The sequence below is a fragment of the Panthera onca genome, chromosome E1 (genome assembly GCF_046562875.1).
Source record: "Panthera onca isolate mPanOnc1 chromosome E1, mPanOnc1 haplotype 2, whole genome shotgun sequence".
NCBI lineage: Eukaryota > Metazoa > Chordata > Mammalia > Carnivora > Felidae > Panthera > Panthera onca.
In genome coordinates, this window is record NC_138352.1 from 9,208,749 (window position 1) to 9,222,160 (window position 13,412).

At 55.5% G+C, this 13,412-nt stretch overlaps 1 long non-coding RNA gene across 1 annotated transcript; it reads right to left on the reverse strand.

The window, feature by feature from the left end:
• Positions 1-11,815: 11,815 nt before the first annotated feature.
• On the reverse strand, positions 11,816-13,031 carry LOC132688615 (uncharacterized). Its single transcript, XR_009614620.1, has 2 exons — positions 12,885-13,031; positions 11,816-12,144 (listed from the first exon to the last, which is right to left on the reverse strand). It is a non-coding gene; the product is annotated as an uncharacterized LOC132688615 (long non-coding RNA).
• Between the last annotated feature and the right edge of the window lie 381 nt (positions 13,032-13,412).

Here is a 13,412-nt window from a genome sequence, read left to right on the forward strand (position 1 = left end):
GAGGAAGAAGGGGAGAAGGGAGAGGAAGGAGAGGAGGAGAAAGGGGAGGAGGGAGGGATGGAGGGAAGGAGGGAGAGGAGGGGGGAGGAGGGAGAGGATGGAGGGGAGGGGGGAGGAGGATGGGAGGAGAAGGAAGATGGGAAGGAAGGGGAGGAGAGAGGGGAGGAGGAGAGAGAGGGAGGAAGGTGGAGGAAAGGGAGGATGGGCAGGAGAAGGATGGGGAGGAAGAATGGGAGGAGGGGAGGAGAAAGAGGAAGTAGGAAGGGGAGGAGGAAGGGGAGGAGGGAGAGGACGAAGGGGAAGAGGATGGGAGGAGGAAGAGGGGAAGGAAGGGGAGGAGGAAGGGGAGGAGGAGAGAGAGGGAGGAAGATAGAGGAAAGGGAGGATGGGCAGGAGAAGGATGGGGAGGAAGAAGGGAAGGAGGGGAAGAGAAAGAGGTAGGAGGAAGGGGAGGAGGGAGAGGAGGGAGAGGAGGAGGGAGAGGAGGGAGTGGAGGAGGGAGAGGAGGAGGAGGAAGAATAGGAAACAGCAGTGGAGGAAGGGATCACGGGAGGCTGGAGTTTAGAAAGGCAAACTCAGACTCCGAGAGCAGCGTCATACACAGGGCTTCATCCCCCTAAGAAGAAGCCACGAGGAGAAAGAAGGCAGGAAGGTAAAAGGAGGGTGAGAATAATGTGGGCCAAGGAAGACACGAACCTGTCTGGCTGTGTCTGCAAAGCTGGAGAGGATGACAGAACCTTGACTGAAACTAACGACTGTCATCACTGCCCCCCCCCCCCGGGTGGAAAAGCCCCAGGCAGCGCTGTTCCCTAGTCTACGCATCCGCAGAGCCTTAGTGTAGCCAACAGCGAAATCGGGGGCAGATCCGGTGGCAGTCAGACCTTGTGAAGAAATGCCCAGCTGTCAGAGCTTCCCAGAAGAGGGTGTGTTTGATGGGGGTTTGTAGAGTGAATAGGAGTTCGCTGGCTAGCCAAGGAGGAAAGGGCATTCCAGTCAGAGGCAACACTGTGTGGACAGCCCAGAGGTGACAAGTGGCCCAGGGACGTTCAGGGAATTGCAGCTGGTTGGGCCTGGCCGGGGGTGGGTTTACAGGGGGAGGGTGGCTCGGGATGGTGCTGAATCAATGGGCAGGTTCCACTCCCGGGAATGTTGCAAGTTGTCCAGGGAACATAGGCTTTAGTGGAAGGTCACCAGGAGCCACTACTGACAGGGGTTAGCAAGGGGGCACATTTTATTTATTTATTTTTATTTTTGAAGATAATTTATTGTCAAATTGGTTTCCATACGACACCCGGCGCTCATCCCAACAGGTGCCCTCCTCAATGCCCATCACCCACTTTCCCCTCTCCCCTGCCCCCCATCAACCCTCAGTTTGTTCTCTGTATTTGAGTCTCTTATGCTTTGCCTCCCTCCTTCTCTGTGTGTAACTATTTTCTCCCTTCCCCTCCCCCATGGTTTTCTGTTAAGTTTCTCAAGTTCCACATATGAGTGAGAACATATGATATCTGTCTTTCTCTGACTGATTTATTTCACTCATCATAATACCTTCCAGCTCCATCCACGTTGCTGCAAAGGGCCATATTTCATTCTTTCCCATTGCCAAGTAGTAGTCCATTGTGTATATAAACCACATCTTCTTTATCCATTCATCAGTTGATGGACATTTAGGCTCTTTCCATAATGTGGCTATGGTTGAAAGCGCTGCTATAAACATTGGGGTACAAGTGCCCCTAGGCGTCAGTACTCCTGTATCCCTTGGGCAAATTCCTAGCAGTGCTATTGCTGGGTCATAGGGTAGGTCTATTTTTCATTTTTTGAGGAGCCTCCACACTGTTTTCCAGAGCGGCTGCACCAGTTTGCATTCCCACCAACAGCGCAAGAGGGTTCCCGTTTCTCCACATCCTCACCAGCATCTATAGTCTCCTGATTCGTTCATTTTAGCCACTCTGACCGGTGTGAGGTGGTATCTCAGTGTGGCTTTGATTTGCATTTAAGGGAGCACATTTTCAAGCAAGCCCTCTGGCTGCAGAGAGGGAAACAGACTCAGAGATGAGGTTCGTGTCAGGAAGACCAGCCGAGGGACCACGGCGATGCCCTGAGCCCCGAGTGGCTGCACTCTGCTGGGGTGTAGGGCAGAAGGGCCCAGCAGAGGGGAGCTGATGGGACTCGGTGACTGGCAGGTGTAGAGGAGTTGACAATGACTCGTACGTTTCTGGCTTGGGTGACGGGGCCGAGGGTGATCCCATTAACCCAGTAGGAAATAAGAAGGAAGCAGTCTGACAGCGGAGCAGTGAGTTTGCTTTCTGACATTTCAATTTTGAAGGGCCAGGGCCCTGCAGATGGGGACAGCTAGGAGGCCGTGGGATGTGCCGGGCGGGAGCTGCAGATATGGTGGTCCTCGGTGAGGATGTGTCTCTGTGATCTCCTTTCTGGTCACTTAAACTGGGGGTCTACTGTCTTTTCTCAGGCATCCAGTCATCCGGCCGCATCTAGAACAGCGTAGGTGAGCCACTTGGGGGGAGGGCGGACTCTTTGCAAGGGAGGCTGAGCAGACGTCCCCAGGGAGGGGGCTCTCCTTGTGACATGGGGTTCTTCGGGACCAAGCAGCGCCCCACACTCAACACAGAAAGTTCTTGGTCGGCCACTCTGGTCCCGTTGGCTGAGCGGCTGCTCACATATAGAGCAAAACGCCACTGAGAAGCAGATCGCCTCCCCGAGGCGCCTCCAGTTGAGAAGCCCAGAGCCCTTCTCCAGCAGGATGGTTCTAGAAGGCACAGACCCATGAACGAAGGGAGAGAGGGAGGAGACAGAGATGGGATGTGGAGAGGCAGTCAGAGGTGAGGACCTACAGGGACGGGGAAAGGGGCCAGGAAAGGAAGGGGGCAGTCAGGTGTCAAATCCTAGGGTCACCAACAGGCTGGACTGATGGACGAATGATCCAGACTCTGGCCTGAGCCCTTTGGAAGCAGCCCTGCCTTTCTTCTCGTTACCTGGGAGCATGCATGGTCGGGCAGCTTCCTCGTGTCTGTTGGCTGATACCCACTTCCAGCCGCAGGCTCTTCGGATCCCCCAAGTGGCTGGGCCCCATGTCCCCTCCCCACCCTCAGCAGGGCCACCTTCGCAGTCCTGAGACATCGACCTGCTGGCGGGGAACCCTGGCCCGGGCAGATTCCTCCCGCCTTTGGGGCAGAGAGTGGAAATTGGATTGGCCTCATTGGACTTGCTCCCTGACTGTGCTGGGAAATTGCAAGGCTATTTATTCCCCTCTCCTCGAACTCTGGGTGCAGAGCGATAAGTACACTTTGAGGGACACCGCCAAAGTCAAGAGGCCTCCTCTGTGACCCTGGTCACAAGGCTCGAGGACCAGACCGTGCTTCAGAGAGGAGCCACGGCTAAGTGTGAGTCTGGGATCAGCAGGGCAAAGCAGGCAAGGACACCCCGGATGAGACCGGAAGGGAAGGCAGATCGCGTGGACTTTTCCTGAGTAACAGGGGCAGGGGCGGGGTGGGGGTGGGGGGCAGTGGTGGGGAGGATCCCTGGTGGAGAAAAGGGGAGACGGAAACGAAGGCTGTTTGATGAGAACGGAAAGACCACTTCCCTGCTTGCCAGCCTCTGCCTCTCCATTACAGGAAAGCCCGTGGACCAATTATTCCATCAAGTTAGATATTAGAGACTCCAACTTCATTAAGGCTTCGAGGCACAGGAAAAGTGAATCATGGAAAGCTTTCTCTTCAGCAGGAGACTTTCTCTGGGAAGGGAAAAAAAAACACACTTTCATTTTCCTTTGAGGTTAATAGAAGGCTAATTTGAAAGCACTCGGTTAATGAGAAAGCTAAAAATACCTCTTGTAGGATCACATGCCTCTGTCCTGGCCTCGGCAGCTCCAGCCGCTCTGGAGCGCGAAGCCGACTTCGGGAGGGCAGAGCGGCAGTCGGGGGCACGGAGGACCGACACCCGCCCCGCACCTGCGTCCCCGGACGGGGCAGGGCGGGCCTGGGCCGAGGCTGCCAGGTTGGCGCAGGGGAGGGAGCCGGCGGGGGAGGAAGAGACAGTCACACTCAGCACGTGCCATGATGACGCCTCACGGCTGCCAGGGGGTTTCTGGAGGGGGGTGTGGGTATGGATTCACCAGCCCAGGCCCGCCCTGTCCTCCGCCAAGGTGGGCCCCCGGTTGGGCAGGCCAGGGCAGTCCCCCAGCTGAAGGACCTGGACAGTAGCCGTTGGAGGTGATCACAGCAGCTCACCAAGTGAATGAAGCCAGAAAAGCAAGAAAGGTGTGGCTTGGAGCAAATGAGAGGACGCCCGGTTCGGTCTCTTGGACTCTGAGTGTGTGTGTGTGTGTGTGTGTGTGTGTGTGTGCGCGCGCGTGCGCGCTCGCGAGCCCACACATGCGCTAGCAGCCGTGGAAGCTGTTCACGAGAGGAAAGGGAGGTCCTGTGCATCTGAGAACAGGATCTGGGGTCCAGCAAGGGAGCCATCAGGCACTCTCTTCCAGCCTTTCCGCGTGCTATGAGCCCAGGCACACGGATGTGGGTTTAAAGCTGGCAGAGCTAGAGGTTCCCACCCTACGGCCGCAGACCCGGGGATCCAGACTCTCTGTGGGCCTCGGAGCAGGCCTCAGTGCTCCTGAGATGCTGCCGTGCCCTTTTCTCTGCAGCCCAGGCTTTCCAGGAAAATGAAGAGATGGAAAAGGGAAGGAAAGGCGGAGGGGGAGGAAGGGGCCTGTGTTCTGCTCCCCAACTGCCAGGACGTGCACGTTCTGCCCACAGCAGGCTCCCCAGAGGGCCTGGGCCTTGGGGGTGGGTGGCCCCCTTCCTCAGTGGTGCAGCCAGCCCTCCCCTCCCCTGCCCACACCCCCAGGGCAGCCCCCACCCCGCTGCTGAAAGATGCTTCCTTTCTGTCCCCTCCAGCCTTTGTCAGTGACATGCGTGTTTCTGTCATTTCAAGAACGCCATTAACGGATGCTTTGAGCTTAAGAGACACATTACAAGACACCTCCCTACTTTCTGCACCCCTCAATCCGGCCCTGGCCGAGAGAGAGAGAGAGAGAGAGAGAGAGAGAGAGACAGGGCGAGTGTAGCCACAGCACGAGGAGGCAGACATAGACATCCTTCCTCTGAATCCCTCTGCCCTGGGCTCCAAGGCCAGAGAACTGAAGCCCAGTCACCAATACACGAAACCAGGCTTTATTAAAGGCCCTCGATGCTCCGACAAGGAATGTCCCCGCCCACGAGGAAAGCACACGAGTGGCTCATTTGCATAGAAGAGAAATATCTTTTAATTAAAAAAAAAATCTTTTTAACATTTACTCATTTTTGAGAAACAGAGAGAGACAGAGCATGAGCAGGGGAGGGGCAGAGAGAGGGGGAGACACAGAATCCGAAACAGGCTCCAGGCCCCGAGCTGTCAGCACAGAGCCCGACGCGGGGCTCGAACTCAGGAACCGCGAGATCGTGACCTGAGCCGAAGTCGGACGCTCAACCGACTGAGCCATCCAGGCGCCCCTAGAAGATAAATATCAAACAAACAAATACACTCAATCCACTTTCTGAGGAGTCTTCACTTGTTAGAGACACATGTGAAATGGCTTTATGCGTCCCTACAACTCCCCCTAACTACCGTCTGTCGAACCCCCCCTTGCCTACTCCCTTAAAGACATTCGGCCAAATTATATACATTTCAGCCCTTGTCCAGTTATTACAACTGTCTCATCCCAGCACTTACTGTGATTCATGTTAAAACTTCAATCTCTGTGAAATTCAGAGCTCTGCTCCTCCCTGCCTGTTGCTGTCCTCAGCAGGACATACATGACCGTGCTTGTGCCGGGGTGGGGTGGGGCGTGAGGTCCGCTCATCGGTCCCTCCCCCTCACTTCCCTGCCGGACAGTGTCCTCTTGCTGGTGGCCTTTCTAAGTCTGATCCCTGGCCCCACTGTTAGAGTGACAGGCATACGGACGAGGTGGGGGGCTCTCCGCAGCAGCATTCCTTGATCAGGGATGCCTGGCTCCTGCTTCTTCTCCCCTCCCCCCACTCACCTTTCCATTCTCACCCAGCTTGGAAGGTGGGGGTATCTGCAAAATGGCTGAAGCCCAGCTCCCTGCCATGGGGTTCACTCCATCCAAGGCAGGGGTACATAGCCTTGCCCACCAATGGTGGGAGAGCAGACAGCACCCTGGCTGTCCCTGGGGGACCGAGCATCTTGAACAAGCCTGTCGCCATCCCACTCAGGAGCAAGAGGCCACCAGAAAATCTGTTGGGTATCCTAATGGCCAACTGAGGAGCCACCCGCCCGGCTCCTCCGGAAGGAAGAGAACAGCCTTCCCCTACCAACTCTGCACTTGGGCAGGACCAGCTTCCTCCTCCATCCTTTGGCTGGTATGAGGTGCGTAGGATGCCAGTTGCTATCACCGAGGGGGCAGCACCTGTGTTCCAGGCTCCTGCACTCACTGATTTAATGTCACCTCAACCTGTGACATGGGTGCTACTGACATCTTCCTTTGAAAGGGGAAGAAACTGAGGCACAGGGAGATGGGGTAGCACATCGAGGTCACGCTGGGAGCTCCAGGGGCTGGATCCAGATCCTCCCAGGCTGGTTCTGCAGCCCCTCCTGAGCCCTGTGGGGGGGTGGCTGGGGGATGGCTCTCTGAATATAAAAGCAGGTCTACTGGGCACCTTTCCCCTCCTTGGGGGACAGGTTTGTCCTCAAGGCAAGGGACGCTGCCAGCAAGGTTTTAAAGCAGAGTTAGGGCAGATACTGCAGACTGGGCCCGAGAGGAAGTATTTGGCCGGGTGACACAGCCACTCGCAGGCTCATGGGCCACCTCTGAGTCCTTGCCTGGTGTCCTGCAGGCCACCCAAACTCACGTCTTTTCGGTAGTAGAGGGGAAGGTTGGAGGGGGGAGGCAGGACAGGTGGGCTTGCCCCAGTGTCTGGGGGGGGGGCCCTCCTAAACTGCCTGGGGCCACTTGTGCAGCAGCCTCCAGCCCAGCAAAGGAAAGGCAGCCGGCTCTCCCCGCCTCACCCCGTCCTTCGGAATCCCATCCGTCTGGGGAATACATCGCGCTATGGAACATAACTCTGTAATGTGCGGCTAATGTTCTGTGGACAGTTACACAGCAGCATCACCGAAGACTCGCCAGCCGCCTGTCCCGCAGATGCACTGTGCCCCGCCCGCTATGTCACAGCCTCCCAAGAAAGAGAAAGGGGCCGGGTGGGCGCCAGGCCTGGGGCAGCCTGGAGGAGCCAGTCGTCCCTGGAGCATCGGCTCAGAGACCACCAGCCTCATGGCCCTCGGATGGGGGCCACGGGGGCGGCGAGCCCAGGGCCTGCGGGCCCGTGGGTGTAATTCCGATTCTGAGCCCACTCCTACTAACTCTTATTTCCTAACGGCCTCGCAGACGTCACCCCATTTAACCTTCAGAACAACTCCGCTGGGAAGGTGTTCTCCCCGTTATATGATTGAAGAAACAGGTGCACGCAAACTGAGTGCTCGCACCTCAGAACGGGAATCCAAACTGCCCTGATCCATTCCAAAGCTCTCTACCCCTCTGCCAGGGCAGAGGGCCAGTCCCGCAAGTTCTCTGCACCCCCATTTCCTCATCTGCAGAAAGGCAGCATTAATTCGCCTTTGTCCCAGCTTTGAGACGGCTTGGTATTGACAGAGGGCCTGGCACAGTGTTTGAATGTGACTGTATCAGTCTGGGGTTTTCCAGAAAAACAGAACCAACAGATGTGAATACATTTAGAGGGAGAGAGAGAGAGAGACAGATTTAACCTGATAGGGTAAGGCTGCAGACTGGAGACCCAGGGAATAAATGCAGTTTGAATCCAATGGCCATCTGTTGGCAGAATTCCCTTTCTCAGGGGAGGCCCGTCTTTGTGCTATTCAGGCCGTCACCTGATTGGGCATGGCCCACCCGCGTAGGGCGGGCAATTGGCTTTACCCGAACTCCACCAATTTGAATGCTAATCGCATCCAAAATACACCTCCACAGAAACATCCAGAATGATTGGCCAAATATCTAGGCACTGTGGCCCAGCCGAGTTGACACATAAGATTATAATGGTGAACATCCCTGCACGGCAAGCCCCTGTGGACAGGGGTGCCGCCCCCTGCTGTCAGGACCCATGGGTCTTCGCCATGGAATACAACACCCATGGCTGGCGTTTGTATGTACATGGTGAACCCACAGGAATGTGGGGTGGTCGTGTGAACGCGTGGGCACCTACACGGCTATAAAGGCACAGGATATCCCTGGAGGGGGGAGCCAAGGCAGTGCCCAGATCCTGGGACCACAGGGGCCACTTCACGGACCCATGAGGACCAGGGGGAGAGCAGTAGGAGGGGGCAGTCAGAATGCGTACAAATCCCGACTCCTGGCCGTGACCCTAGATAAAGAGCGGTGCGCCTCACTGGGATTCAGTCCAGCCTCAGCGAGGAGGGAATGAGGAACCCGGCCGCAGCCGGCAGCCGGGAACGTGTAATACACTGATGGAGGTAAATAAAGCACCTAGCTGGGCCCAGCCAGGCACACAGTAAACATAAGCTTCTTCCCTCCCCACCCTCGCTGAAGAAAAGCACGTCCGAAGCAGAGCAGAAACTTAATTAGGACTGGAAAAATGTGAATTCCAAGGCTTATTAAATTCATGATATTTTTACTTACCATGTACCCAGAAATATATTTAGCAAAGCAATTTACACCATCATTGGCTGATGGATGGTGGTTTTCCAAGCTGACTTTGAAGATGTAAATGGGCTCCAATCAGGGCTTTGCCGGGAGACGATGCTTCCCTCCATACGGCCCTGGTCCTCTGGGCCCCAGCATCACTTGGACAGCCCCCCAGGATGGACGAATGGCCCTGCTCCCCGCCCGCCTCCACAGAGGCCAGCAGAGAGGTAACACGATGGCAAGGATAAGAGTCATTTATCAAGCACTCACCGTGTGCCAGACACCGAATGCTTTGCCTCTGGTGACTCAGTACCCCTCCCAGGAACCCCATGAGATAAAAAAGCACCCAGGCACCTCATCTCCCCAGCTGCGAGACCTCGGGCAAGTCGCTTAAGTGTCTCCCTCTGTGCCTCAGTTTCCTCATCTGCAAAATGGAGCTAATAATACCTATACGTGAGGAGCCCTAAGCACAGCGTCCGGACTTAAGAGACACTCAGAATGAGATACCAGTGTGGCTGTGAAAGGGTCAATTACTTGCTCAAGATCAAACGGCTGGTAAGCAGTACAGTCAAGATTCAAGGTCAGGTGTGCAGACTCTGAAGGGCAACGGTGGGCGTGTAGGACACAGCTCCCCAGTCCAGGCGTCTCTCCTTCTCTACCTTTTATGTCCAGGTGTAAGCACGGCGTGGGGGGACTGTCAGGGAGGGGGTGGGGGGCAAAGTTTGGCTGGATCTCCCCCTTGACCCTCACACCCAGGAAGCCCAGGCAGGAATCATGCTTTTGTGACCTGCTGACTCGGTGTGAGACGTAAGTTCTCTCCCCAGGGTCCAGGGTACCCTGGGGGGGGACCGGCGGCAGCGTCCCAGCCCGACCCCTTGTCTCTCCCGTTTGTCACTGTCCTCCCTTCTGGAGTGCCCTTGCCCGACACAAGGGCTTGCCGGAGTGGGATAAACGGCTGGCCTTGAAATTTTATTTACTGAAATAATTTGCATACGAACCACCTTGCTAACGCAAAGCTGAGTATCACCCCCCCCCCCACCCAGATGAAATCATCACGAAGTCCAAATGAATTGATCTGACGGTTCACAGGCCGCTGGACTGAGTAAGGCTGGCGCGCTCACGACCCTCCTGCCTGGGTGGGGAACTCTTGCCCGGGAGACGAGCTGTGTGGAAATATTTGGAAATAGCCCTGGGAAGCGGGGTAGCCTCGCGGGGAGGGAACCTGGCGTCCTCCAGGAGAAGCTGGCCAGCCCTCGAGAATCCCGTGAGCTCTCTCCTTCCACCGCCACAAGGCCGGGCTCGCGGGCTTCCAGATGGTGTGTGCAACGCCTCCACTCTCCCCCTCTCGCTTCCTTCTGCGCCTGACCCCGCCCCCCAGGACCTACGGAAACCTTCCTTGTGCTTCGAAACTGAGGCTTCCACCGTGAAGCCACCCTGGATTTTCCCAAGTGGAACTTCTCCTTCCTTCCCGTAATTTCCGTTTATGTCCCCTCTCCATTTGTGGTTTTGTTCTAATTACAAACTCACCTGTCGCTCCTTGAGCTCGAAGGTCTGAAAGGCTCCTCGAGGCCGGACACCTTTATCTTTCGTCGTCTCCAAGAACGTGCCCCCAAATCTGCCTGGTGCTTAGCACGTTTACTATGTGTGGCGGCTACTGAAGAAATGTTTGTTGACTGGAATTGAGATATATTCCAGAAAGATGTCTTTTAAATTATTCCGAGCAGAAAGAAAATCCTTCATTAAAAATAGCAGTCTGAGTAGAAATATATAGTTTGTAGGAGGGAAGGGCCCTGGCCGAGCAGGCAGCACCCAACGGCACAGAGCCTCCCTCCTGGACGCTCCCCACCCCCCACCGGCCCCCACGGCACCCCTATAACCCCAGTCACCCACCACACAAAGCCAGCCACCGGCAGGGCGACAGGGGCCTAGAGAACCATCTCTCGAGGGAGGGCGGCCAACCATACTGGAAGCTTCTCAGAGAGCCCCGCAGATGAGAGCCCACCTACCCCACGTCAGACTCCCGGTCATGGTACAGGGCCTCTGAGGAGCCATGGGCCACCATAAGAATCCGTGTAGCATTTCGAGAAGCCATGTCCTGGCCTTCCTCCTGCCGTCGATGGGCCCGATGCCAACCACGCAGCAGCTGGTGGAGACGGGGCCCAGCCCCTCCGACTGCCTCTGTCGCTGTTCACTTGCCCCTCCAAGACCTCCAGGAGGGCCCTTCTTCCAACATGTCTGAAAGGCAGTGAGGACTCCCTTTAAAAGCCAAAGGACTCAGTGGCACCTGGGGGGCTCAGTCAGTTGAGTGATTTCAGCTCAGGTCATGATCTCAAAGCTGGAGAGTTCGAGCCCCGCGTGGGGCTCTGTGCTGAGAGCACAGAGCCTGCTTGGAATTCTCTTGTCCCCCCCCCCCCCATGCCACCCTCTCTCTCTGCCCCTCCCCTGCTTGTGCACACACTCTCTCTCTTTCAAAAATAAATAAACGTTACAAAAATAAATACACAAAATAAAAGCCAAAGGACTCAGAAGTGCCCTAAAAAATCTGACTTGCAAATCAACTCCAGTAAGTGGATTAAGTGGAGTGTGTACAGGCCACAGCATCAAGGGCTGCGTTCTCCACAGTGAAATTGGGCCATTACCCTCCCTTGATCTTAAGGGGTTTGTCTGTAATGAGTGTGGGGCTCTTCCTCTGAGTAGCTGGCTTCCTCTCCTGCAGGTGGCCACAAGGGATGGCAGAGACCTGGGCTTGGGCAAGCGACAGCTTTGCTGGGGGCTGGCTCAGGACACAGAGGCCTGTTTACCAGGGCTCCAGATGCCCCAGAGATGAGTAGAGACTGTGGGGGCACCTCACCCCCAAGACGTGCACCCCCCCCATTTCTGGGGGATCACAGGAACACTGAGCCCAGCCAGTGAGGCTTGGCTCCGCCCCACCCCCTCCCAAGTCCCCAAGTTGTCATTCCCCTCCAGCAAAGACACGCATCGCTCCTCTTGGCCTCTGCAGGCACCCAATAATAGCGATAATAGTAATAACACAAAATAAAGAACACTTAACGTGGTTTCTACGTTCAACATGCCGATTGCGGAAAACCCGAAACGCACTGCAAGGCAACAGGAATAAAATTAAAATCACATAATCCAACACTAGGGTAGATACTGTTGACATTTTGGTACATTTATGTCAAGACTTCTCCAGAGTGTGTGTGTGCACCTCTACATCCATACTGTAAAGTGTGGTTGGGCTTGTGCTATATACGCTGGTCCCTTAGCTCGAGATGGTGCACCTCGTCTCACGCGACTGAACGGCCTCGGGTCTCCCGCCCACGGCTGCCCCATCCTTTCCACTCGTATGTCGGTCACTGATGGGGTGAAGGTCTGGCTGCCCCCATCCCTGGCCAGGAGAGAACGCCCAGCCCAGGAGGGCAGGGAAGGTAACAGCATGCATGAACCAACCGAGTGGATGGCTTATAAAGTTAAACCTTTAAAAGACAAAGAGATTCAGAGTTAATCAAAGAGTCGATTTAGTCAGAAGGTTGAAGGAGATAAAGCCGCTTCCCCTCTAAGCTTTAAATATTTAGCAAGTGAAGTCACCTCCTGTGTCCCACTCAGGAGTCCCACCTCTCTCCAGACTAGGACATCCTACCGTTTTGACCATCATGACCCCCCTGCTTGGCTTGCTCACCCCCACATCAGATCCCTTCACCTGTTACCACATTGATGCACCCATCAGCCGCTAACCAACGTGCCTCCCTGCACGTTCAGGAACTGGTGCTCAGGGAGGCTTTCCCTGGGAGTTTGGTGGAATTAACAGGGGCATGAAGCCTTCTGGGGCAGGGGAGGGTGTGTGCATGGGGGCGGTCAGGTGGAAGGCGAGAGCCCAGAGATTAATATGGAAGGGAACCGCCCAAGGCCAAGGGGAACCAAAAACAAAAAACAAAAAACCCAACACTAACGATTTCTGTTTTCCTTGTTTTCAGTGGTTCTCAGCCAGTGATTTGGGCCCCTAAGGGACGTTAGGAATGTCTGGAGACGTTTTGGCCATCACAGCCAGAGGCGGAAGGTGCTATGGCATCCGGGGGGCAGAGGCCAGGGATGCTGTTGAACATACGGCACATGGACAGACCCCCACACAGAAGGAGCAGGCTCCAAACGGCAATAATGTGGAGACTAAGGAAGCTACTTTCTCAGAGAATCTTTTGTCCCTGTAACACGCACTTACACATCCCGAATTCACAGACGCAGATTCTCATGAATCCCAAAGGCAAGCCTGGGTGGCCAGCTGGAAGCACCCCCCGAAGTTCAAAAAAGTAGAAAAAAACCAGAAGGGGCGGGAACAGGGGATGTGGGCAGAGCCATGCAAAATCAAAGGAATTCACACACTCTCCCAAAGTTCTCAAGACCCTTGGAATGTCACCTAGGAAACCGCAAACATCGTGAGGCCCTTATCAGGTTGAGCAAGACGGGATCTGCCTGAAAAGGGGGAGGACATTGTCTGGGGAGCAAGTTGCACTTTGACGATTTTGTGGGCTGTAAAGAGAAGGGTACAGTGGTGGCAGGGTCTTGAAGGGTATGTTCTTTGAACGTTAAAGAGATTTGCTCTTCTTGGGGTTCTGTCCACCACCCTGAACTCCTGAGACGAAGGATGGTTACAAATGGCCACTTGCTCATGCATGCCCCTTGGATGGATATTAGGTTGACTTGATGGTGTTTACAAAGGCTGTCCTGTCTGGGGCACCTGGGTGGCTCA